The following is a 27,135-nucleotide window of genomic DNA, read 5'->3' on the forward strand; positions in this document are numbered from 1 at the left end:
TTTTTTCTGTTTTTAAAATTTTTATTTAAAAATTTTATTTATATATAATTATATAAACATATAAATAAAAAATAAGTAAAACTTATATATAATAAAATTTAAAATTATTTCTTTTTTATTTTTTTTAATTTTCTATTAAAAAAATTTATTTCATATACACATACAAATACACACACAAATCTGTCCCCTTTTGGGAAGGAAAGAGAGGGGGAAATGCAAAGGGGTGTCCGTGTATGTGTATTGTGCAAATGATTCAAAGGTCAAGTTTGGCTGCTAAGGACTGGGGGGGAGGTAAATGATAATGAATCAAGTTCTAGCCAAGTTGAGTTTGAGTTTCAGAAAGGCATTTAAGTGTACTTATGTAGTAAACAATTGGATACATATGTCTACAGGTTTTAGAGTTATCTGTATAGAACTGAGAATTGGACTGCAACAATGAATGTGAATTCTAAAGGTGAGATCACAGTGGGAGAAGACAATAGGGAAAAGAACCTTAGGAAACAGCTAAATTTAATGGGAGATAATTGGAAGAGGGGCTAGCAAAAATTATAGAGATCTGACAGCTAAGAAAATCAAAACAGTACAATGTTACAGAAGCTAAGAGGGGAAAGAAAATCAAGAAATGGGGTGATGAACAATGTCAAATATGGATGCTACCAAAAGACATGGATGACAAACAGGAAAAGATCATGGTATTTAGTAATTGGGAAGTCACTGATAACATTTAAGAGGGGAAATTCCACAGCATTTTAAGAATAGAAATTACATTCAGTGAAGCTAAGAATTAGTGTATTGACTATGTTCAAAGGGCTATAAAAAAATGCCTGCCCTTTGATCCAGCCATACCATTGTTGGGTTTATACCCCAAAGATATCATAGATAAACAGACTTGTACGAAAATATTTATAGCTGTGCTTTTTGTGGTGCAAAAAACTGGAAAAGGAGGGTATGTCCTTCAATTGGGGAATGGCTGAACAAATTGTGGTATATGCTGGTGATGGAATACTATTGTGCTCAAAGGAATAATAAACTGGAGGAGTTCCAGGTGAACTGGAAAGACCTCCAGGAACTGATGCAGAGCGAAAGGAGCAGAGCTAGAATATTGTACGCAGAGACTGATATACTGTGGTAAAATCGAATGTAATGGACTTCTGTACCAGCAGCAATGCAATGACACAGGACAGCTCTGAGGGATTTATGGTAAAGAACGCTACCCACATTCAGAGGAAGGACTGCAGGAGAGGAAACATAAGAAAAACAACTGCTTGAACACATGGGTTGGGGTGGACATGATTGGGGATGTGGACTCGAAACTACCACACCAATGCAATTATCAACAATTTAGAAATAGGTTTTGATCAAAGACACATGATAAAACCAGTGGAAATGTGCGTCGGCTTTGGGGGGGATGCAGGGGGTTAAGGGGAATGTAGGAGCATGAATCATGTAACTATGTTAAAAACGAATATTAATAAATGTTTAAAAAAAAGAAAAGAAAAAAAAGAATTAGTGTATTGAAAGACAATATAGGGAAAGTATAGATTATTCCTTGGACAGCTAGGTGGCATTTAATTACTAAGAGGATCAATTACTAAGCCTGAAAGTCAATAAGATTCACCTTCTTGAATTCAAGTCTGTCCTGCACTAGCTGTGTGAGTCTGGGCAAGTCACTTAGTCCTGTTTGCCTCAGTTTCCTCATCTGTAAAATGATTTGGAGAAAAAAATGGCAAACCACTCCAGTATCTTTGCCAAGAAATCTCCAAATGGGGTCACAAAGAGTTGGACACAACTAGAAAGCAAAAACAACAACCATTATTCCTGCAAAATGTTTGGCAATATATACATATGCTTGTGTTTATTTGTAACAGGTATTTGGGACAGGTGTAGCTGAATTCCTTCCAAGAATGACAAAGCATTTGAATGCTAGCTAAGCAATCTGGGAAATGTAATTAAGTGCTTCTGTGGAATTGTCCTCTAACTAATTTTTAACAGGTCAGATAATATATAAACTTGGGAGGTTCTTTTAAACTGGGGTCATACTTGAGGAAGAATGCCTTAGAAGGGCCCCAGGAGACACTGAACAGTGTCAAGCCAACTTTGATTCCACTTGTATAGCCAATGTCTTTATGCATTGTCAGCAGAAGGGACAGCAGTTAGCAGAGTGGAAGATAAACTTGACTTCTTGTGGATGCTTCTTGTCTCCACTCCAAAATTCAGGCAAATGATGAAGAGTTTTCTTTCTCCTTCCACTATCTCCTCCTCTCTCATCTTCCTTCAGAGAGGATGAATTTAAATCCAATACATCATGTTTCCATTTTGAGCTGCTCTTTACTGTTTCAATATTACTTTGAGTCCATCCTTTCCTAGATAAACCATGTGAATGATCTCAATTGTCTTACATGAATGTCAAATGTCTTTAATCTTAATCACAGAATGAAACAAGGATATACTTTGGTTGACTAATTTCACAAAGTGTCACTATTAGGAAAGTAAATTTTGCAGTTTGTCATTTAGATGTCACTAGGGGCATAGAAAACTATGGTTATTAATAATAATAATACAAATTCCCCCAAAAGAGCAGAAGCAAGATTCCTATGCATCTGGGCCATTGCCTAGACATGAGAATTCTTGTTCAAAACTTAGTGGGTCGGGTTGATGCAGACATGGTTGGGGATGTAGACCCAAAATGGCCACACCAATGCAACTATCAATAATATGTAAATAAGTCTTGATTGATCACACATGCTAAAACCAGTGGAAATGTGTGTTGGATATAGGCATGGTGGTGAAGGGGAAAGTAAAAACAAGAATCATGTAACCATGGAAATTTTTTCTAAAAAAATAAAATATTAAAATTAAAAAAAAACAACTTAGTGGGTTAGACAAAATGGGAATAACTTGGGTTAAGAAATTCCCTTGCCCTGAATCTCCCAAAAGAGAGGAAATATGGGAGGAGGAGAGGCAAGGAAATAAAAGGAAGGTCTCACACTGAGCAAGTTCCTCCACAGAGATACATGTGGTCTAAGGGGATTTTATTCCTGCTCCTCTTACTGAGAGGGAAAAGAGGATACTGATTGTCTACCAGACTGGTTGCCTTTCACAATGACACCTATTTATTTTACTTTTATATACATTAGGAAGTTAGCTTCCTGAGGTCAGGGGATATTTTGTTTTTTGTCTTTAAGTCATCAGCTCTTAGTCTAGTGCTCAGCATATAGTATGTGCTTAATAAATGCATTCTTGCTATATTAAAAATATTGCTTGTTTGATTAAAAAGTTTCTATTACTTTAGGGTACATTTTACTTATACATGTTAGGTAGAGGTGAGATGGAAGGTGGAAATGGAGAAGTATGGAATGGTAGCCTAAGGTCTTTATGCAGGTAGGATAGCATTAAGCGTATATTTGGAGTGGCCCTTTTTTGGGGGGAGTGCTTTTTAAAATTTTTATTTTTAAAAACATTTTTCTATGTTTACATGATTCATTTTCTTTCTTCTCCCTCTTTCCTCCCCCCTCCCAGAACTGACAAGCAATTCCACTGTGTCATATAAAAGTTATCACTTGATAACTATTTCCATATTATTCGTTTTTGCGATAGAGCAATCTTTTTAAAATCAAAATCTCAAATCATATGCCCATATACATAAGTGATAAGGTATATGTTTTTCTTCAAATTTCTATTCCCATAGTTCTTTCTCTCTATGTGGATAGGATTCTTTCTCATAAGTCCCTCTGGATTGTCCTGGATTATTGCATTGCTACTAGTAGTAAAATCCATTACTTTGGATCGTTCTACAAAGTTTCACTTTCTGTGTACAATGTTCTCTTGATTCTGCTAATGCATGGAGTGGTTAACTTTGATGATGAGAAAAGGAACCTCATTTGATGAAACATGAAGGAAGAAGGAGAGAGTGGATAAAAGAAATAAGAAAATTCTGTGATGTGTACAAAGGAACTCAAGTTTACTTCTGTCAGTTGAGCTTATTCATAGAGAAATAGATTGAAATGCCACAATTTGAAAGAGAAACAATGAGTAAAGTGAGGACTTAAGAAATATAGGAAGTTTGGTTAACAGCCATTGTGGGAGAGATAAGAAGTAAAAGAGAAGTAATAAGGTTCTTGACAGAGATCACCAAGTATCACTTGTTCATTTTCCAGATAAGAAAACTGATACTAAGGAAATTTAAGGAACTCACTTGATGAGACATACTTCGTTAGCAGAAGAGTCCAAACTAATTACCACATTTCCCAACTACAAACTTCTAATGCCTTCCTTATAAAAATCATATAAAAATGCATAAATATTCTGCATGCATTGATAATACAAGGAACTCTAGTGTATCTTAAAGTGTGCCTAGATCATATAAAAATACACTACCTCATCATACATTTGACATAAAGCTAATATGTTCAATATTTTAAATATTAATTAAGCATTTAGAGCCATTTTTCCTTGCCTTAGAATTTAGGATAGCCTTTTGGGAATAATTTTGATATGCCTTTGACATCTTTATAAAAGATTTTAAAGAAAATTTCAACTGATGATTTATTTTCTCTTTAATAAGTTTCCATTTTGTAAGCAGAGGTACTCAAAATCATTCTACTGGTAATTCATTTTTGAAATGTCTCAAACACCTATGTATTTGGAGGTATGAACAATGACTTTAATCATGAGAATTTGTCAATGAGAATCATCTAGTAGTGTTTTGTAAGTCTTAAATTGTTATTTAGATGTTTATTATTACTCTTATTAATGAATTGTAGAGGTGGGTCTAAAATTCAGTTCTATCACAACTCTAAGTTCAGTTTAATTTTCTGTTATACACCTTCTTCTCTTGTTCATATGTAAATATTTATCAATTTTGTTGGGTTATTTTGAAGAAGCCTCATTATGTTTTTGTTCTACCTTACACTCTAACCTTGCCATGGTCCTAGGGCTCATTGACCCACAAAAATCCCTTCAAAAATGATGAACTGATCATAGAAAAAATGTTTTTCCAGAATTCTAAGAACTTACAAACTTGCTAAGCATAAAAAGCCATCTGTCTTCTGAATGATACCTTTCTAGGGAAGCCAAAATGCACAGGGGAGTTCATAACCCTGCTCTAAGTCAACCACCAGTTTCCAGGGAGGTTTCTAGCTTTGGCTATCATCTCAGGTTACAGCTAGAATAACAAAGCTACTTGAAGACTCAAATAAAGAACTGTATAGCATCTGGCAGGCAGAAAGCATGATATAGAGTTAGCTACTTATATGTTTAATGATTAATACCCTTGTACGTGCTTTCTCTCTTTAATTTCAAGTTGCCAGCAGAGAAGTCTTCCTTGATCAGCACATTTTGTCTCCTATGATTCACAAGATGCATTTCTGAGAAGTTTATAATGCATTTCAGTGTAAAGTATAGCAAACAGGGAATCACAAGTCCAGGGGCCTATGCCTGATTCTGTCACAAAACAGTGGCTGTCAGCAGCCTGTTTGCCAAACACCTAGAGTACCATGAAGCAAATCTGTGGATGTTTATATTCCAGATTCTTCCTTGGCTTTCCACAGGATCAGATTAAAAGAGATGTCAGGGAGAAAATTATTTAGGGAGTCACAGAATTGGACTAAAGAAATAAATGTATGTGGGGAGAAACATAGGATAGTCTTTTCAGAGTTGTAACTTAGGTTAGAGCAACTAGAGCTTTTCCCAGTTCAGAATTTAGTGTGTACTTACAACAATTACAGTCTTTTAGCTCCCTTGAATCAAAATAATTTAATACTTCTTCAGCAAGAATAATTTGTGAAATTGGGAAGCTGACAGAGGGAAGTTGGATTTTTACCAGCAGCCAATTTGCCTCACTTCCACACCTAACTATGTGATGGTCTCATAATGTTGTCCCAAGGTTTCTTTCTCCCCACCACAAGGTGATATCCTGCCTTTACCCTCTCTACTGGAGGGTAGGCATCGTGCCCCTTACTCCAGTATGGCTTGTGACCCTACTCAAAATTGCAAAATTTTCCAATTTTTAGCTCATTAGTTTTCTCTGACATTGTCCTTTGTGTCCTGCAAAACCCTAATGATATAGACCTGGCTCAATAAGTCAATCAGCAAGTATTTATTAAGCACCTATCAATTATCAGGAACTACAGTAGATATAGATACCAAGACAACAAAAAAAATAGTGCCTACCTTTAAGGAACTTTCATTCTTACAGAGAAAAAAATATACTTATATGTGTAAATAAAAATATTTTTTAAAAGTTAAATGTAGTGTAATTTTAGGACAGTGGCATTGGTGTATATGAAGGAAACATGAAATGTATGGAGAAGTGAAATCTTCTCTCCAAACCTTAAAGAATAGGCTGAAAATTAAGAAGGAAGACAGTAAAGATGGAAATACATTTAATATCTAATAGAACTTACACATTATCATCCCACACAAGGAGAAGGATTAATTCTAGTTCCTTGCCACTACAAAAAGAACTTCTATAGATATTTTTCTATATATGTGCCTTTTTTCCTTCACATTCTTTAGGATAATGATCTAGTTTTTATATTACAAAAGGTTTCAGGGTATGGTTCCAAATAATTTTCCAGAATGATGGAACTGTGTCATAGTACTATCAACTAGTTCAGAACTACTATTAGATCAGAAATGTGCCTTTTTCATTTTGCTTGTATTTTTTTAATCAATTTTGTCAATTTGAGTTATGGGAAATGTTACTTCAGTGTTCTTTTAATTTTCATTTCTCAAATTATTAATCATATATTTGAGAGTTTTTTATATGCATGGCTATTGATAACTTTGACTTTTTCTTATGAAAATTGCTTATCCCTATCTTTTTATCATTTATCAAATGGGAAATAGCTCTTATTTTTATAAATTGGAATTAGTTCTCTATCTATCTTAGAAATAAGATCTTTATCAATGAAATTTGCTGTAAAGGGTTTTTTTAACTCCTTCCCCTCTAATTTTAGCTGCATTGGTTTTGTTTGTACAAAAACTTTTAAATTTTATATTATCAAAATAATCAGTTTTACCTTCTGTGATACTCTTTATTCCTTGTTTGGTCATGAACTTTTCCTATAAACATAGTTAGAACAGATAATTTTTCTGACACCACTAATTTTTATATTCTATCACTTAGTTTGTCTAAGGCATATACAATTTGGATATTATCTCAGTATATTGTGTGAGATATTGGACTGTTCCTAGATTCTGCCAAACTTTTCAGTTTTCTGAATTTTTTTTGAATGACAAATTATTTTTTTCAATAGTTGATCTTTAATCTTATTAAATATGTGATTGATGTTATTATTTTCTTTTATATATCATGAACCAAATATGTACTACTGACCTCTCAAAACCAATTTTTTTTTCAGATCAAATTTATTTGAAGATGATTTTTGCTTCATAGCATAATTTCAGGTCTGGCACAGCTAAGCCCCGCTCATCCTACTTTTTCCATTATTGAAATTAAGAGCCTTAATCTTTTATTTATGAAAAGCATGTTATTTTTAATTTTTTTCTAGTCCCAAATATGATTCTGGCCAGAGCTACCTATGGGAATCTCCCAAAATCCAAAGCTTCTTTTGAGACAAAAGTCGTAGAAGGGTTCTAATGAGGGAAGAGTTTATTGTTCCTCATACATGCCATTCCATCTCCTACCTCCATGCCTTTCACTATCTATGACTTCTTGGCTGGAACACAGCTCTTCTTTTTTAATTTAATTATTTTATTTTGTATTATATTTAAATGCCCAGGTAACTCCCTTTCTGTCTCCATTCCTCCTATTAGAGAAGGCATCATTTCATGAAAAGATATATCTATGTAAAATCCAGTGGAATCGCTTGTCAACTACAGGGATAGAGAGGGTAGAGTGAAGGAAGAGAATATGAAATCACGTAACCTTGGAAAACTTACATGTAGATTTATTACTGGAATAAGATAAAGAAAAAAGTTTAAAAGATATATGTACATATGAAACTATGTCTTCTTTATTAAGTAATTCTTTCTCTGGAGATGGACATCTACAAGTCATTCTTCAAACAATATTTCTGTTATTATAGATAGTATTATCTCTCTTTTTAAAATTTAGAATATTTTCCCATGGTTACATGATTCATGTTCTTTCCCTCTCCCCCAAACCCCTCTTCCCTCCATAGCTAACATGCAATTCCACTGGGTTTTACATGTATCATTATTGATCAAGACCTATTTCCATATTATTGATAGTTGCACTGGGGTGGTTGTTTAGAGTCTACATCCCCAAAAATATCCCCATTAGCACTTGTGTCCAAGTAATTGTTTTTCTTCTATCTTTCTACTCCCACAGTTCTTTCTCAGAATGTAGATAACTTTCTTTCTCATAAGTCCCTCAAAATTGTTCTGGATCACTGCATTGCTGCTAGTAGAGAAGTCCATTATGTTCAATTGTGCCACAGTGGATCAGACTCTGTCTACAACATTGTCCTGGTTCTGCTCCTTTCACTCTGCATCAATTCCTGAAGGTCATGCCAGTTCACATGGAATTCCTCCAGTTCATTATTCCTTTGAACACAATAGTATTCCATCACCAAAAGATACAACAATTTGTTCAGCTATTCCCCAATTGAAGGACATTCCCTCATTTTCCAAATTTTGCCACCACGAATAGCATGGCTATTAATATTTTTGTACAAGTCTTTTTCGCTAAGATCTCTTTGGGGTATAAACCCAGCAGTGGTATGGTTTGTATCAAAAGGCAGACAGTCTTTTATAGATCTTTGAGCATACTTCCAAATTGCCATCCAGAATGGTTGAATCAATTCACAACTCCACCAACAATTCATTAATGTCTCAATTTTGCCACATCCCTTCCAGCATTCATTACTTTACTTTACTGTCATGTTAGCCAATCTGCAAGGTATCAGGTGGTGCCTCAGAGTTGTTTTGATTTGCATTTCGCTAATTATAAGAGATTTAGAACACTTTCTCATGTGTTTGTTGATAGTTTTTATTTCTTTATCTGAAAATGGCCTATTAATGTCCCTTGCCCATTTATCAATTGGGGAATGGCTTAATTTTTTTTGTACAATTGATTTAGCGCCTTATATATTTGATTAATTAGACCTTTGTCAGAGTTTTTTGTTATATTTTCCCCAATTTGTTGCTCCCTTTCTAATTTTGGTAGCATTGGTTTTGTTTGTACAAAACCTTTTTAATTTAATGTAATCAAAATTATTTATTTTATATTTTGTAATTTTTTCTAACTTTTGCTTGGTTTTAAAGTCTTTCTTGTCACACAGATCTGACAAGTATACTATTCTGTGCTCAACTAATTTACTTATAGTTTCCTTCTTTATATTTAGGTCATTCACACATTCTGAATTTATCTTGGTATTGGGTGTGAAATGTTGATCTAGACCCAATCTCTCCCATGCTATTTTTCAATTTTTCCAGCAGTTTTTGTCAAATAGTGGGTTTTTGGTCCCAAAAGCTCAGCTTTTTGGGTTTATCATATACTGTCTTGATGAGGTCACTTACCCCAAATCTATTCTGAATTGTCTCTTTCTGGCTTCTTGTAATATTTTCTCCTCAAATTGGAAGCTTTTGAATTTGGCTATTACATTCCTCGTGGTTGTCTTTTGAGGATTTACTGTAGGGGGTTTTCTATGGGCTCTTTCAATGTCTATTTTGCCCTCTTGTTCAAGGACATCAGGGCAGTTTTCTTGGATAATTTCTTGTAGTATGATATGCAGATTTCTATTTGACTCTGATTTTTCCGGAAGACCAATAATTCTCAAGTTGTCTTTTTTACAACTGTTTTATCGATCTGTGATCTTCTTATTGAGATATTTCATGTTTTTTTTTCTATTTTGTCAGTCTTTTGACTTTGCTTTGTTAATTCTTGCTGTCTTGTGAGATAATTGGACTCTACTTGCCCAATTCTAGCTTTTAAACACTGGTTTTCAGCTATAAATCTTTTGGTTTTTCTTTTCGGTATCCTCTGTCTCTTCATGGCATCCAGCTGGTCATTACTGGTCTTCAATTTGCTTTCATTTCATTTGATTTCTGAACCTCAATTTCCAATTGTGAAATTCTTTTTTTTTAATTATTTATTTTTAGAAAAATTTTCCATGGTTACATAAGTCATGTTTTTACTTTCCCTTTCACCCTCTCAATCCCCTGCCCCCCTCAGCTGTAGCCAATTCGCATTTCCACTGGTTTTATTAAGTGTGGTCAGTCAAGACTTATTTACACATTATTGATAGTTACATGAGTGTAATCTTTTCAGGTCTACATCCCCAATCATGTCCTCATCAACCCAAGTGTCCAAGCAGTTTTCTTCTGTGTTTCTACTCCTGTAGTTCTTCCTCTGAATGTGGGTAGTGTTCCTTTCCATAAATCCCTCAGAATTGTGTTGGGTCATTGCATTGCTGCTAGTACAGACATCCATTACATTCGATTTTACCACAGTATATTGGTCTTTGTGTATAATGTTCTTCTGGCTCTGCTCCTTTCACTCTGCATCAATTCCTGGAGGTCTTTCCAGTTCACATGGAATTCCTCCAGTTTATTATTCCTTTGAGTACAATAGTATTCCGTCACCAACATATACCACAATTTGTTCAGCCATTCCCCAATTGAAGGGCTTGTCCTTGCTTTCCAGTTGTTTTGCCACCACAAAGAGCACTGCTATAAATATTTTTGTGCAAGTCTGTTTATCTATGATTTCTTTGGGGTACAATCCCAGCAATGGTATGGCTATGTCAAAGGGCAGGCATTCTTTTATCTCTCTTTGGGCATAGTTCCAAATTGCCCTCCAGAATGTTTGGATCAGTTCACAACTCCACCAGCACTTCATTAATGTCCCAATTTTGCCACATCCCCTCCAAAATTACTTACTCTCCCCTGCTATCATTTTAGCCATTCTGCTAGGTGTGAGATGGTACCTCATAGTTGTTTTGATTTGCATTTCTTTAATCATTAGAGATTTAGAACACTTTCTCATGTGCTTATTGATACCTTTGATTTCTTTATCTGAAAATTACCTATTCATGTCCCTTGCCCATTTATTAATTGGGGAATGGCTTGATTTTTGTACAACTGATTTAGCTCCTTGTATATTTGAGTAATTAGACCTCTGTCAGAATTTTTTGTTATAAAGATTTTTTCCCAGTTCGTTGTTTCCTTTCTGATTTTGGTTGCATTGTTTTTCTTTGTACAAAACCTCTTTAATTTAATATAATTAAAATTATTTAATTTACATTTTGTAATTTTCTCTAACTCTTGCTTGGTTTAAAAGTCTTTCCTTTCCCACAGATCTGACAAGTATATTATTCTGTGTTCACCTAATTTATTTACAGTTTCCTTCTTTATATTTAAGTCTTTCACCCATTCTGAATTTATCTTGGTGTAGGGTGTGAGATGTTGATGTAAACCTAATCTCTCCCATATTGTTTTCCAATTTCCCCAGCAGTTTTTGTCAAATAGTGGATTTTTGTCCCAAATGTTGGGCTCTTTGGGTTTATCATACACTGTCTTGCTGACATCACTTATCCCAAATCTATTCCACTGATCCTCCCTTCTATCTCTTAGCCAGTACCATATCGTTTTGATGACTGCTGCTTTATAGTATAGCTTAATATCTGGTACTGATGAGCCACATTCCTTCACGTTTTTTTTTCCATTATTTCCCTTGATATTCTTGATCTTTTGTACTTCCAAATAAACTTTGTTATAGTTTTTTCTAATGTAGTAAAAAATGTTTTTGGTAGTTTCATAGGTATGGCACTAAATAGGTAAATTAATTTGGGTAAAATGATCATTTTTATTATGTTAGCTCATCCTACCCATGAGCAATCAATGTTTTTCCAATTGTTTAGATCTAGTTTTACTTTTTTGGAAAGTGTTTTGTAGTTACGTTTGTATAATTCCTGTATTTGTTTTGGTAGATAGATTAGTAAGTATTTTATATTGTCTAGGGTAATTTTAAATGGTGTTTCTCTTTCTACCTCTTGCTGATCAAATGTGTTGGAAATACATAGAAATGCTGATGATTTATGTGCATTTATTTTGTATCCTGCAACTTTGCTAAAGTTGTTGATTATTTCTACTAGCTTTTTATTTGATTCTCTAGGATTTTTTAAGAAGACCATCATATCATCTGCAAAAAGTGATAACTTAGTCTCCTCTTTGCCTATTTTAATAACTTCAATTTCTTTTTCTTCTCTAATTGCTACTGCTAGTGTTTCTATTACAATGTTAAATAAAAGAGGTGATAATGGGCATCCTTGTTTCACACCTGATCTTATTGGAAAGGTTTCTAATTTATCCCCATTGCATCTGATGCTTGTTGATGGTTTAAGATATACACTGTGTATTATTTTTAGGAAAGAACCTTCTATTCCTATACTTTCTAGTGATTTCAGTAGGGATGGGTGTTGTGTTTTTTCAAAGGCTTTTTCACCATCTATTGAGATAATTATGTGGTTTTTGTTGGTTTGCTTGTTGAAATGATCAATTATGTGGATTGTTTTCCTAATGTTGAACCATCCTTGCATTCCCGGTATAAATCCCACCTGGTCATGATGAATAACCCTCTTGATCACTTGCTGGAGTCTCTTTGCTAGTATTCTATTTAAGATTTTTGCATCTATATTCATTAAGGAGATTGGTCTGTAATTTTCTTTCTCTGTTTTTGATCTGCCTGGTTTTGGAATCAGTACCATATTTGCGTCATAAAAGAAGTTTGGTAAGATTCCTTCTTTGCTTATTATATCAAATAATTTGTATAGTATTGGGATTAATTGTTCATTGAATGTTTGATAGAATTCACTTGTGAATCCATCAGGCCCTGCTGATTTTTTCTTAGGGAGTTCTTTAATGGCCTGTTCAATTTCTTTTCTGATATTGGATTATTTAAGTATTCTATTTCTTCTGCTGTTAATCTAGGCAATTTATAGTTTTGCATATATTCATCCATATCACCTAGATTAGTAAATTTATCGCTATATAATTGGGCAAAATAGTTTTTAATGATTGCCTTAACTTCCTCTTCATTAGAGGTGAGGTCTCCTTTTCCATCTTTGATACTATTTATTTGGTTTTCTTCTTTCCTTTTTTTAATTACATTAAGCAGTACTTTGTCTATTTTATCTGTTTTTTCAAAATACCAGCTTCTACTCTTACTTATTAATTCAATAGTTCTTTTACATTCTATGTCTGTCTGTCTGTCTGTCTGATGTGTGTTTCTTGTAAACAACATATTGTTAGGTTTTGGTTTCTAATCCACTCTGCTATTTGCTTCCGTTTTATGGGTGAGTTCATCCCATTCACATTCAGAGTTATAATTATCAACTCTGCATTGCCAGACATTTTGATTCTCTCTCCTAGTCCTGTCCTTTCTTCTTTCACTGTTTCCTTCTATACCAGTGTTTTGTTTTTAATCAGTACCTATAATCCCCTCTTATTGTTCTTTAAAGCCATGCGGTGCTCCCCCCACCAAGCCCTCTCCCTCCCTAGTATTGCTTCCCTCCCTACCAGTCCCTTTGTTACCCATCTACTTCTCTATAGGGCGTGAATCAATTTTCTGCCCCTATGGATCTGATTGTTATTCTATAAGTTGATTTCAAAGCAGTTAAGTATTGAATATTCCCTCTCTCTAACCTCTTTACCCTTACAGTGTGTTGTTATTTTTCCCTGTTAATCCCATATGTTTCTTTATGGAATGTAAATTTATTCCTTTCTGTTTGCTTTCCTTTTTTTCTTATTGTTATCTTCTTCCCCCCCCCCAGTTTTGTATATATTTATACATACATACATATATATATTTATATATCTCTTGACATTTCATCCTATACAGTTTGTCCCTGTTCCCTCTATGTAAACTTCTTCTAGTTACCCTGTTGCTAATGATAAATTTTAATATTTGCCAATACCTTCTTTTCTTCTTGGGATATAAATTGATTGAACTTGTTGTGTCCCTTAAAGAAAAGAATTTTTTTCTTCTCCCCCCCATTCTCTTAATTACCTTATGTTAATCCTCTTGAGTTCTGAGTTTGGGCAGCAAACTCTGTGTTTAAGTCCAGTTTTTTCTTGATGAATGTTTGGAAGTCCTCAATTTTATTGAATGACCATACTTTCCCCTGCAATAATATAGTTAGTCTTGCTGGATAGTTGATTCTTGGTTGTAGACCCAGTACTCTTGCTTTCCTGAATATTGTGTTCCATGCCTTCCAGTCCTTCAATGTAGATGCAGCCAGATCCTGTGTTATCCTACCTGTGGTTCCCTGATATCTGAATGACTTATTTTTGGCAGCTTATAATATTTTTTACTTGGTCTGGTAGTTTTTGAATTTGGCTATAATATTCCTGGAAGTTGTCAGTTGTGGATTAAATGTAGGAGGTGATCTGTGAATCCTGTCAATTTCCACTTTTCCCTCTTCTTCAATTTCTGGGCAATTTTCTCTGATAATTTCTTGTAAAATTCTATCTAAACTTTTTCTTTTATCATGTTCTGGTAACCTAATAATTCTTAAGTTGTCTCTTCTAGCTCTATTCTCCAGATCTTTGGTTGAATCAATGAGGTGTTTCATATTTTCCTCAAATTTTTCCTTTTTTTAAAATTTTGTTTAGTATATTCTTGTTGCCTTGTGAAGTCATTTTCTTCTAGTTGTTGAGTTCTGTTTTTTTTAAAGACTGAATTTCATTCCTTGCTTTTTGGTCATCCTTCTCTTTCTGGTCTGATTTTCTTTGTAGATCATCTTTCGCCTTCTTTGCTTCATTTTCAAGCTGGCCAATTATGGCTTTTAAGACTTTATTTTCTTGTTTTAGCTCATGTATTTCCTTTTTCAAATTGTCTTCAGCCTCTCTTGATTGTTTTTTGAGTTCCTGAAGTTCTTGACTTAATTGAATTTTAAATTCTTGAGTTAATGAATTTTGAGATCTTCCAAAGCCTGTGTCCAGTTCGCTGGAACTACTTCCTCTTCTTCTATTTTTGTTTCATTTGCTCCCTTTTCACTTCCTTGAAAGAAGCTGTCAATTGTTATTTCTTTTCTCTTTTTCTGTTGCTTACTCATGTTTTTTCCCCTTCCTTGTTCTGCTAGTTTAAGCAGATGTATTTAATGATCTTTGATGAAAGATCTTCCCCCCCCAGGGGCAAAGGTTTGTAGTTACTTTCTCTGCCCTTGGAAGACTTCTCCTGGTCTGTACAATTGTTGGGATTAATCCTTTATTGATTGGATTAATCTGCCCTGAGGCTAAAACCTCAAAACCTCAAGGGGAGGGAAAACAAACAAACAAACAAAACCCCAAAAAGTTGGGGTGACAAGAAGGAGTGTTTTCTCTGAACTGAGCTCTCTAGCAGTGGGGTCCTCCTGCCCTATCCTCTGTGTTTGATCTGGTTTTCTTTCCTCTTGAAGCCCTGAGTTCTCTATCTTGGTATGGGGAAGCCAACCTGTCTGCACTCTGGGGTTTGGCTCTCTCTAAGCCACCTTCTTCTGGGTGTTTTTGCTGTTTCTCTGGTTTTCTCCTCCAGTCACCTCTCCAGTGCCTGTGTTTGACTCCCTAAGTCCTATGCCAGCAAGGCTCTCTCTCCTGACCAGTGCACCCACTGGCTGAGATTTCCCAGGCCCTGGAGACTCTGCATAGCAGGATCCTGGGATTCCCCTTCTATGCCCTCAGTCCCGATAGTTCAAGTATTGAAGTCTTTTTCTTGGCGTACCTCTTTAGTTGTGCTGCAGTAGGGTTCCCCTTGCTCTGTCCAGTTATTAGATTTGGAACCTCTTCCAATTGTGAAATTCTGCTTTTTAAACTTATTTTCTATTTGGACTATTTCCCACTTTTCTTACCAAATCTTTTCCACATTTCTCATGATCTGAGATTAGAACTTTTCAAGAGCTTATGACCAATTTTCATTTTTTGGGAGTATTTGGGTGTTGTCTTACTTGTTTGTTCTCTTCTGCTATCTGTTCTGTGGACTGGATTTTTTCTATGTAAAAATTATCCAGAGTCAGTGCTTTTCTCTTGTTCCTTTTGGTGTTTGGTATTTCTTGAGTATTGCTCACCATTACTCTGCTTGTTTTTGCTTCCCTCAGAAATCTGGGTGAAGAGGACAGGCTCTCTGTGCGTGGAGCTATGGAGCATTTTTCGCCTGAAGCTACTTTTTGAGTCTGCACAGTTTCTGCTGTGTGTTGCCCCAGCCCCACTCCCCTCTCCATACCCAAAGTATGCACTTTTCAGCTTCCTGGAGTTTCAGATCTAGTTGCTCTTAGGGGTGTTCTTGATCCACAGCCAAGAACTTAGAGTTTGCCCCACACTGCTTTAATTCAAGCATGCTGGCTGTGAATCTTGCCCTGTAGATGGGGTGGGGGGGTTGATCAGCTCATGTTTTGGTTGGAGCTAATTCACCCCCTTATAGCACAGAAATTCCCAAATCCCATGTACCTTCGATGTTGCACCCTATTGTGGAGTCCCTTCACTCATCTAAACTTGGCCTTTTTGTTCTTTTGAGGTATCTTAAAGGTTGGTGGTGGGGAGGATAAAAGTTCTTCAAATACTCTGCAGCCATCTTAACCTGGAAGTCAATAGTGTTCTCTTGATTTTGCTCATTTTATTCTTCATGGCTTCACATAGGTCTTTCCATGTTTTTTTAATTAACCTGCTAGTTATTTCTCATAAGACTATATTATTCCATCAAATATTTTCCACAACTTGTTTCACCATTCCCCAATTGATGGACATACTTTCAATTTCCAATTCTTTGCCACCATAAAGAGAGTTGCTATAACTATTTAAGGACTTATAAGTTCTTTCCCTTTTACCCTCATAAATTTAGGAAATAAATATAATAGTGAGAATACACTTCTTCAATATCTCTCAGTATCCCTAGCTTGCTTCCAGTATCAGCTTATCTATGTACTTGTTCATAAAACCTTTTCTGATACCTAGCTGCTATTTTCTCCCCCCTCTTGAATCATATTACTTATATTTTGTATATACTAATATAAGTTTATATTCACTCTCTCCTTAACTCTAGCTAGGTAACAAGCTCCTTGATGGCAAGAACTATTTTCATTTTTGTCTTTGTACCCTTTATATGGAGGACATTACCTGGCATATTGTATATACATATGAAGTGTTTGTTGATTAGTTGATTATAAAGTCCTTTATAAACTTCATAGCACAGGGATTAACCTAGAGAATGTATTAAGTGTTACTCCAGAGATTAATCCCAAGGCCTTTGTTATTCAGCATCAAAGCTGGTGATCTAAATGAAGGAATCAAAAATATTTTCAACAAATTGTCAAGTGATGCTCAATTAGGCAGTGTTATGAATGACTGGAAAATATGAATAAAATTTAAATTAAGCTACATTTGTCTTCCACAGTGACCATATCAAAATAATGAAACACAGTATGGAAACATATAAAAAGATAACAAACAGAGGACAAACTGTAAAGACAAAAAATCAGGACAGAGAAAGAATATGTATAAGGATGTAAAAATGAAATACTTGAAGAATATCATTGATTACCATTGAAAAATAAGTTGGCAAGTTAGAGTTCTTCTGATAAAGAACAATATGATACTGGAATTGAGAGGATGTATGATAAACAAAGGCCAGGAAATAATCCTTCTATTATATTCTATTTTAATCTGGCCTTTATTATAGATTTAATTCAGTTCTGGTCACAACACTTCAAAAGAAATAGCAAATAAGAGAAAAATAAATGGAAAATATGTCATATGAGTTAAGATTAGAAGAACTGGAGTCTACAAAAGAGAAAGCTAAAGAATCATTTGAATATGTTCTTTAAATAGAGGAATATTTTGTGGGGCAGTGCTGATCACTTATTGCCTATACTCTCAAAAAATAAAACAAATAAAAATAAGCTTAATTAAAAATAAGGGATTTTTCTTTCCTCTAAAATAAAAGCTTCTTGACCACTAATGTGTTAAAACATTATAATGGTTTTTATTAAGTTTGGGCTCTTAAATTTGGGAGATTCCAGAGAGGGAGTATATAGCTGGAGAAGGTAAGAATTGTCTGCTGAGAGAGAAACCACCTGAGAAAAGAAAATGTACATTGATCAGTTTATATACAATGGAGGGAAAATGTAAGGTCACCAATAAATTGCTCTCTCAAAGAAGCTATATGAAATGTCCTAATAAGGATTAAATATCATCTCTCAAGTGATTATAATCATTTTATAATTCTTTATTGCTTTCTATCCCCTTTTCTGAATGAGAGACTAAAATAGCCTGTTCTACACATGACTCATATTTAGGGTATTAAGGTGTTTTTTTTTTCATCTTTCTTTTAAGGAGGATTTTTTATATGTTGGAATATCAAATAGAATTAATCCTCTGGATTGTGAAGTGGGAATTGAATTAGAGAACTGAGTACCTACTTTCCCTTTTGAAAAGAGAGATAATCCTATAGCAAATGGTCCCAACCTAGGGAAAGTAAAAAACAAAAAACAAAAAATAGGGTATCTTGCCCATATGGCCTCAGACTACCTGTGTTTCCTCAGACTATCTATGTTTAACTAGCTTCTGTGCTAGAAGTATAAAAAGACATCAACACTCTTTAATTCTTTAATTTGGCTAACTGACTTGTTTCTGAACATTTCTAGTCAACTTACACTTTTTTGGGGGTGGGGAGGCGGAGTTGACTCAGGAAAAAATTCTTGCTTGGTCCTGTTTCAGAGGAATAAGAGTCCCAGATTAGTAAAAATGGACTGAGATTAGGTGAATTTATGCAGTGATCCATAAACCAGGAGATTTTGACTCTTTTATTTAGAATTATATAGTATGAGAGTGCTAGATTTAGAGACAAGAGACCAAGATTTTGTATGTAAATTGATTCAAAGTAAGCAGAATGAGATTATTGTACATAGTAACAATAATTGTGTAATGATTAACTGTAAAAGATTTTGTTATTCTGATCAATACAATGATCCAACACAATTCTGAAGGAAGGACTCATGATGAAAAATGCTATTCAACTCCAGAGAAAGAACTGATGTGTTCTGAGTGCAAATCAAAGTCTATATTTTTCCACTTTTTTTCTTACTTTCTTTCTTTGACATGAGAATATGGAAATATATTCCACATTATTTCACATATATTGTTGATATCATTGTGCTTGCCTTATAAATGGCCCACCGCTCACGGAGGAGCTACAAGTAGAAAGAGAATTTGGAACTCAAAAAATTTTTGAATGAATTTTAAAAATATTTTTAAAAGAGTCCTAGATTTTAATGCTAAGCTATTACATCTACTAACTTTGTGATAATGAGTGTTATCTGTAAATGAAAATAACAATATATGTGGCACCTATTTCAGAGTTATATCTAGAGGAAAATTTTCTAAATCTCTATAAAAATGTAAGTTTTGTGTTTTTTTCTACTCTTTTTTTCTACTCTTAGGATATTAATTATGGCCTGCCTTTTCTGAAGACATCCAGAGCTAAGAACTATGAATGTCTTGATCATTTTGAGTATTTAGAAATCATTTCCCTATAATAATGCAGTTAATGGAAATGTATAAATGCATATGAGGCATGGTTACCAAGTACAAGATGGATTTCACAAATCACACATTAGAATTAGTAAATATATTCATCAGTATAAATAATGTATATTTATAGGTCTTGCTCAGCTGACAGATAAGGCAGTGAAGGCAATACCAGTTTTAAAAGATGAGCTTATATGTGAAATCTTATGGAGTATGTTGGCAAAAGATTATTGCAGCATTGCCTCATAAAACAACAAAAGGTACTGAATGGAGAATTTAATTTGGAGAATTAGAATAAGACCCAATTAATTCAGGTCATTACAAGAGCATTTAATAATAAAACTGCACAAGCAAAATTAGAGATGGAAACATTCTATCAATGTATCTGTACCACACTATGTTTTATATCTTGTATGTCTCTCAAGTTTTCTACCTCTGATATCACAGTTAGGAAAATGCTTATTGCAGTGACGCATTTGAACCCCAGAGTAAGTTACACCCTGCTTCCCCACTTCCATAATCTCTTAAAAAATCAAGAGAGTTCTACTATTTGACTTAATGGAATATAAAAGTTTCCAGAATGTGTCAGATAGGACCATTGGGCAATGAGAGGGCATACTAAATGTCTAAAAGAAAGGAAGGTCACCAACAGTGAGTTTTGTAGATTTCAGAGATGCTATGGCCTTGATTTCTTTCTGGATTATCACAAATGAGTATTTTGATTTTTTGAGGAATGAAAAAATTGGGGTGGAGGGAGAAGTAGTAGAAAGAAAAATTTCCTAATAATTTGATATTTTTCCATGTCTATGAATGGAAAGTAGACAAATTAAAAGGATCATTGCTTTCTTACAGGATTTATAAGGAACTTATAAAATTTTTATATGAAAAGTTGGCTCAAGATGCCATTTTTCTATAAACTGTCTTGGAATTAATTAAAAGAAATATTAACTAGATTTTAATCAATATATCAATAATCAGTCAATATAATCAATTGACAAGAGAAATAGTGAAGGATAAAAATTTAAAAATTAATCATTCAGAAAACTGGAAATATTCAACTAGACTCTATATGTTGGGGAAATATAGAATGGTTAAAGATACTAGCTATATGATCTTGGACAAGTCACTTAACCTCTCAATTTCAATTTATTCATCTGTACAATTGGGATGATAAAAAGCACCTGTCTTATTGTTGTTGTGAGGATTAAAAGAGAAATGTTTCATATATATATATACAGTTCATGAAGCAAAGGAGTTAAGTTTGCAACAAAGAATAATCTACTCAGCAAAGCTGAGTATCATAATAGAAGAAAAGAAAGGTCCATTTAAAGAAATAAAAGACTTTCAAATATTCTTTTAAGGAAGTCCAGAGCTAAGAGGAAAATGAGAAAAAAATATAAAAAGATAACATGAAAGACCAATTATAAAGGATTTAATAAGATCCAAATGTTTATAACTCATGTGGGAAAATAGTATGCTTAAAACTTAAGAATGATATCATTAATTGGGTAGTTTGAAGGAAGGTGTATATAGATAAAAGTTTTAAAGTCAAATTGAATATAATATAATGAACTAAAATAAAAAATAAAATTGGGTAGGGAGACTTAAATTAAAATAATTATCGCATATAAAATAAGCATGAATTAAAGAAATTATTACAAGGAAGGGAAGGAGGAAACAGAGGGATGATAATGCTAGTACTTCATTTTCATTGGACCTGCATAAAAAAGGCAATAATAATTTAGAAGGGTAAGATTTTTTTCTTAACTTGTAAGGAGGTAAGTAGGTGAGGGATAAAGATTAAAAGAGGAAATCTAAGAAGGGCATGTAGATTAAGAAAAAAGAGAGCAAAAGGGAGGAATTTTTAGAGGTTGTATTAATAAATAAGAGGGTAAGAGAGAAATAAGGGAAAGAATCAGAAGGATAAATAGATTAATAACTAGGAAGATAAAGAGAGAAAAAAGAAAGAGAAGCTTAGGAAGTTTGGGGAGGAAAAAGAAGAAGGGAATGGAAAAGGTGTTAAGATTAAGGAGGTAGTGATTAGAGGAAAATTAGATTTCTGAGGAAGATAAGTTAAAATGAGACGCAAAGGAGAAAATACAGGAAAGAAAAATAGAATGGAGAGAAATACACAACTAATAATTTTAACTTTGAATGTGAATGAGATGATTTCACCCATAAAAGGAATTTGATAGCACAATGTATTAAAAACCGAATATGTTATTTACAAGAAACACAGTTAAAAATGAGAGACACATATAGAGTGAAAACAAAGGGATGTAGTCAAATATATTATGCTTCAACTGATAAAAAAAGTAGAGGTAGCAATAATTATCTCAGACAAGGTTAAAATTGAAATAAATCAAATTAAAAGAGATAAACAGGGACATTACATTATCTTAAAAGGTATAAGAAATAATGAGGCATTATCAGTGTTAAATATATATACATCAAATGTTGTAGCAACCAATTTTTTTAAAGCTGAAGGAATTACAGGTGAAATTAGATAACAAAACTATATTAGCTGCAGATTTAAACCTTTCCCTCTCAGAACCCGAGTAATTTAACCAAAAATAGAGAAAGAAGAAATTAAGGAAATGAATTAAGTTTTAGATAAACTAGAAATGATTATTATCTGGATAGAATTGTATAGAGATAGAATGGAATATACTTTTTTTCTAAGTAGCACATGACATTTTTATAAGGACTGTTCATATATTAAGATGCAAAGATTTTATAATGAAATGTAGGAAATCAGAAATAATAAATGTATCATTTTCAGATCATAATTTAAATATGTACACACATTAATAAAGAACTATGGAATTAAAGAATAAAAATTAATTGGAGGATAAAGAACTTGATTTTAAAGAATGTGGGTTGAAGAACAAGTCATAGAAATAGCTAGTTTTATTTAAAAAATGATAATAATGAGACAACTTACCCAAACTTATGGAACATAGTAAGGGCAATAATAAGAGGAAAATTCTTCTCTCTGAATATTTATATCAATAAAATAAAGAACAGATCAATAAATTGCATACACAATTGAAAAAAAATAGAACAAACTAAACATCCCCATTTAAATACTAAGGAAATACTAGAAATTAAAGATGAGATTAACAAAATTGAATGTAAGAAAATCACTTGATTAATTTATGAAACTAAAATTGGCTTCATGAAAAATAGCAAAATAGATAAACCATTGATTAATATATACATATATTTAAAAGAGAAAAAAACACAAATCACTAGCATTAAAAATCAGGGGAAAAAAACCAGAAACTTGTAAACCAATTTTATTAATGAATATAGATGTGAAAATTCTAAGCAAAATATTAGACAGTAGATTACAACAATATATCAAAAAGATTATATATTATGACCAAACAGGATTTATACAACATATGCAGGGATGGTTTAATATAACAAATCTGTTAACATAATTTATTACATCAACAAAAGGAAACAAAAATCATGATTATATCAATGGATAGAGAAAAAGCTTTCAACAAAATGCAAATTATTCCTATTAAAACACTTGAAAGCATAGATACAAATAATTTTTACTTATATTACTATAAAGTATTTATATAAAACAATTAGCAAACATTTTCTGTATTAGGGATAATTAAAAGCCTACTCTATAAGATTAGGAGTAAACAAGAGATACCCAGTAACATCATTAATTCCTTGGTGATTGTGGTATTTCATGATAACAACATCAAAATATTGATGTGAAAAGATGGATCTTTGGGGGTGTTATGAGGAGAATTACTTTTCCCCATAAGAGGGGCAGCTGGGTGGCTCAGTGGATTGAGAGCCAGGCCTAGAAATGGGAGGGTTCTAGGTTCAAATCTGACCTCAGACATTTTCTCAGCTGTATGACCCTGGGCAAGTCACTTAACCCCCATTGCCTAGCCCTTACCACTCTTCTGCCTTGGAGCCAATACACAGTATTGACTCTAAGACGGAAGGTAAAGGTTTAAAAAAAAAGGGATGGATCTTTGAGAGATAATTTTGGGTCTTTAGGAAAATCATGCATTTTCCAAAAGACAATCTGACTCAATTTCCTTGTGGATCAATTTCCTTCTCTTTATTCATTTCTGATCCCAGTTTATTATCCATCCTTAGTGCCAATAAAAGTTTTATGTCCAAGTCATCATCCTATTGGTTTCCCATCCAAAATAATAATCATGCTCTGGATCATAGTTTTTCTTTTTTAGTTTTTTTTATGATTTGTCAGTTCCTTTGTTCAAAGTGATGAAAAATCATAAGCTGGCTGAGGGAAAAAAGAAAACAGTAACATAGGAATTGCACAAATTCTTCTATCCTGAAGCATCTATTTTGAATATTTAGAACTAATATCTTTGATTTTGGTAACCTTAAGAATCAGTAGACTCAATACATTTGGGCCATTAGGAATCAATAGACTCCATGACCTTATAATTAGGGTTTACTGCTTTGGGATTGGATTTAGTGCCCTTGGAGTCAGACTTAGAATGACTTTAGTGTTAGATAAAGAATCCCTGTTCATGCCTCTCAATCAAGTATTTTCTTTAATTCATCAAGCTGCCTCCCTTACATCTAGAGCCTGGAATATCCTAAAATTACTTGTTAATTATCTCACATGAAGTACTATGTTGAAAATAAGCCAACTAACTGAGAATGATGATACACACCCAATGATACATGTCCAGAGGTGTTGCAACTACCTAACTCAGAAGAAACTGAATTCTTAAATATGTATCGTATGTCAGATTTACTCTCAAATCTTCTACCTGTGAATGCTGAGAAAGTCAATGCTCACAATTCATGTCTCCAACTAAATAGGGTTACCTATAACAATTTTTGAGCAGTAAATTAAGGATAAATGTTGGAGGGAGTGCAGATATATAGGACAAAGAAAAGAAAGAAAGCTTACTTAATTTTGAAAGGCAATCTGAAATTTCTAGTTTAATAGTTTGGGAGTTATTATCTTCAATTTTTTCAGGCTCTTATTTTTTCCAACTTAAGTCTTTATCAAAGTTTAGTTTTCCATTTCTTTCTCAATAAACCCATATATGAACAGAAAGATGGTGAAGAGACATCCATAGAAGGCTTATTTAAAGAGCTTTATAAATTGGACTGTGATTGGCTGCAATTTATCTTCTATTTCAAATTCTTGTCATAAAAATATCCTAGAGTTTTGTGTATTTTTTGGGGAAGACAGATAGACCAACAGATATAATCCCCTACCAACACCACCACACACATATACTATGGGGCATTGTAAATGTCTTGTAAAAACCTATTTTTGTAATCAAAAGAAGGCATTTAACTTTATGTCTTGGACTTTATTCCAGTGTATTTTTTTTTCTGGTTTGCTGCCAAAGTGCAGTATCACCAAGGAAACCTGGAAACTGGTTGCCATGGACACTCCCTTGCTGTTAAGTTGAACTGCACCCCTTACTTCTAAAGTCTCTCACTAGACAAATTCTTTGGATCATCAGACAGTGCTATCCATCAATATTTTTTATGCCCCACCCATTGATATTTAGTTCTCTTCATGCATAGAATTGAGAAAAATGTCGTTTTAAAATATTAATTGTAAAAGGGCTCTGGGCTTTGTTCAAATGGGAGTAATGCCCATCTTTGGGGCTACATGTTAAAGAAGCATAAAGTAGGTCTGAATGAATATCAAACAGAAATCTGAATAATTGCATAGGAGGTAGCAAAGATATCTGACAAAGTCCCAGGATTCAGCTAAAGGCATATGATATAACTCCATTTTCTAGAATCTTTATCTCTATTCATTTCAAGATCTAGAATTTTCTAGGGTACATAGATTAATGATAGATTATATTTAAGTTTAAAAAGTATTAATTTTTGCCATATGACAATATTTTGTCAAGAATTAAGATTATATTTCCAGTAATAATAATAGTAATAGTAATATTTAAAAAGCAGAGAAAGCACTGAACAGTAAGTTTTGAGGTTTAGGTCCAATTCTACCATTAACTAAGGGACTGAGTATGACAAGTTATAACTTACTGAAGCCTCAGTTTCCTACTCCATAATATAAAGAGGTTATTTTATCTGATTGCTAAAGCTCTTTCAAACTCTAAAATTAATCCTATAGCAATCAAAACCACTTAAATCTTCCTACTAATTTTGGTAAATATTTTTATGACCACAAAAATAGAGAAAATGTCTTCTAATTCTTTTGTTCTCAAGGGAAGCTTCAAATGTTCAATATCAGCAGGTAAGATGTGCAGGGGAAGTGAAAAGAGCTAAAAGGTACTTTGAGATAAAACTGAATGAAGAGGAATAAAAGAAAAGGCAAAACTAGACTATCGAAAATAAATACCTTGAGGGAAAAGAGACCAAAAGAGACCAGCTTTTGAAAAAATGTCTTGAAGCTCAGGTCAAAGTGGAGCTATTAAGAAAAGAAGTTTTCTTATTTGGTACAGAGAAGACATTAGCCAAACTGAAAAGAGAGATTATTATCAAGACAGCATCACTTTTGACTAGTGGCCAATAGGAGAATAAATGGAGCTAAAATATAAAAGTATTTGCCCAAATATTAAAAGGGACATTAAAAAGAGGCTGGAAATTAGAAAATCATATGAACCAAGCACAAGAAGTTTAGCTCTAAGGGCTTTAAGAAAAGCACCAAAAACTAAACAAAGAAGTGGAAGAAACCAATGCTTAAAGTCTAATCAAGAGAACTGAACAATACTTGTGAGCTTAATTGTAAAAAAATACTGCCATTGGAGAAAAGGCAGGAACATTCAAAATTCTGTTCTTAGAAAATGACTTCTAGATCTCTCCTTATTTTCTCATTAAGCAGTGTCAATAAAAAGTGAATATATTAAAACTATATTAGTGTGACCCTATTTTATTAGAAAGAAAAGCTTGACTCTTTATGTTAAACTTTATATTGCGTTTTCATAAATTTCAAAGTAAAGCTTCCAACAGTGTGTTTTTATATATCCCCATCTTATTAAAACAAAGTTTACTAGGACTTTTATCTAATGTTTCATGGTCATCACTGTAATTGTCATCAATAATTGTCATGGGGCTACAACAGGGATGACAGTCATTTTTTCCATATGAAAGACTTTGCCCTCTCACTGTGTCCTCAGCATGCTGCATTGTTATAATTGCTGCTTCTTCTAGCTTTTCTTTCTTTTTTTTTTAACAAAAACTCTATACCTTCCATTTTAGAATTAATACTCTTATTGGTTTCAGAGCATACGAGTGCAATAGGGGTTAAGTGACTTGCCCAGGGTCACATAGCTAGGAAGTATGTGAGGTAAAATTTGAACCCAGGATATCCACTCTCTAGGCCTGGCTCTCAATCCATTGCACCACCCACTTGCCCCTTTCCATATTTTCACTTACCATCTTCTAGTATTTCTTAGTATGTCAGAATTCAGCAAGTTCTTCTAATATGCTATCTGCTGTAACCTAGAAAAAAAATGAATGTTGCCAGGGGAAACCATATAACCAAACTTCTTAAATCAGTAATCTTAATTATAGACATGCTTCCAACTCAATATGCTTTGGCCTGAGGGGGATTTCATGCCTGTGTAATAAAGTGCATGGGTTGTGTGACAGCTATCTTTCTCATCACCCAGAGGACTTTTTTCCCCTTTTTTCTTACTT

At 33.5% G+C, this 27,135-nt stretch overlaps 1 pseudogene; it reads right to left on the bottom strand.

Annotated features, from left to right (window-relative positions):
• LOC123234226 overlaps nt 1-16,184 on the bottom strand; it is a 73,421-nt pseudogene extending 57,237 nt beyond the window's left edge.
• Nucleotides 16,185-27,135: the final 10,951 nt, after the last annotated feature.

The sequence above is a fragment of the Gracilinanus agilis genome, chromosome 2, assembly GCF_016433145.1.
Source record: "Gracilinanus agilis isolate LMUSP501 chromosome 2, AgileGrace, whole genome shotgun sequence".
NCBI lineage: Eukaryota > Metazoa > Chordata > Mammalia > Didelphimorphia > Didelphidae > Gracilinanus > Gracilinanus agilis.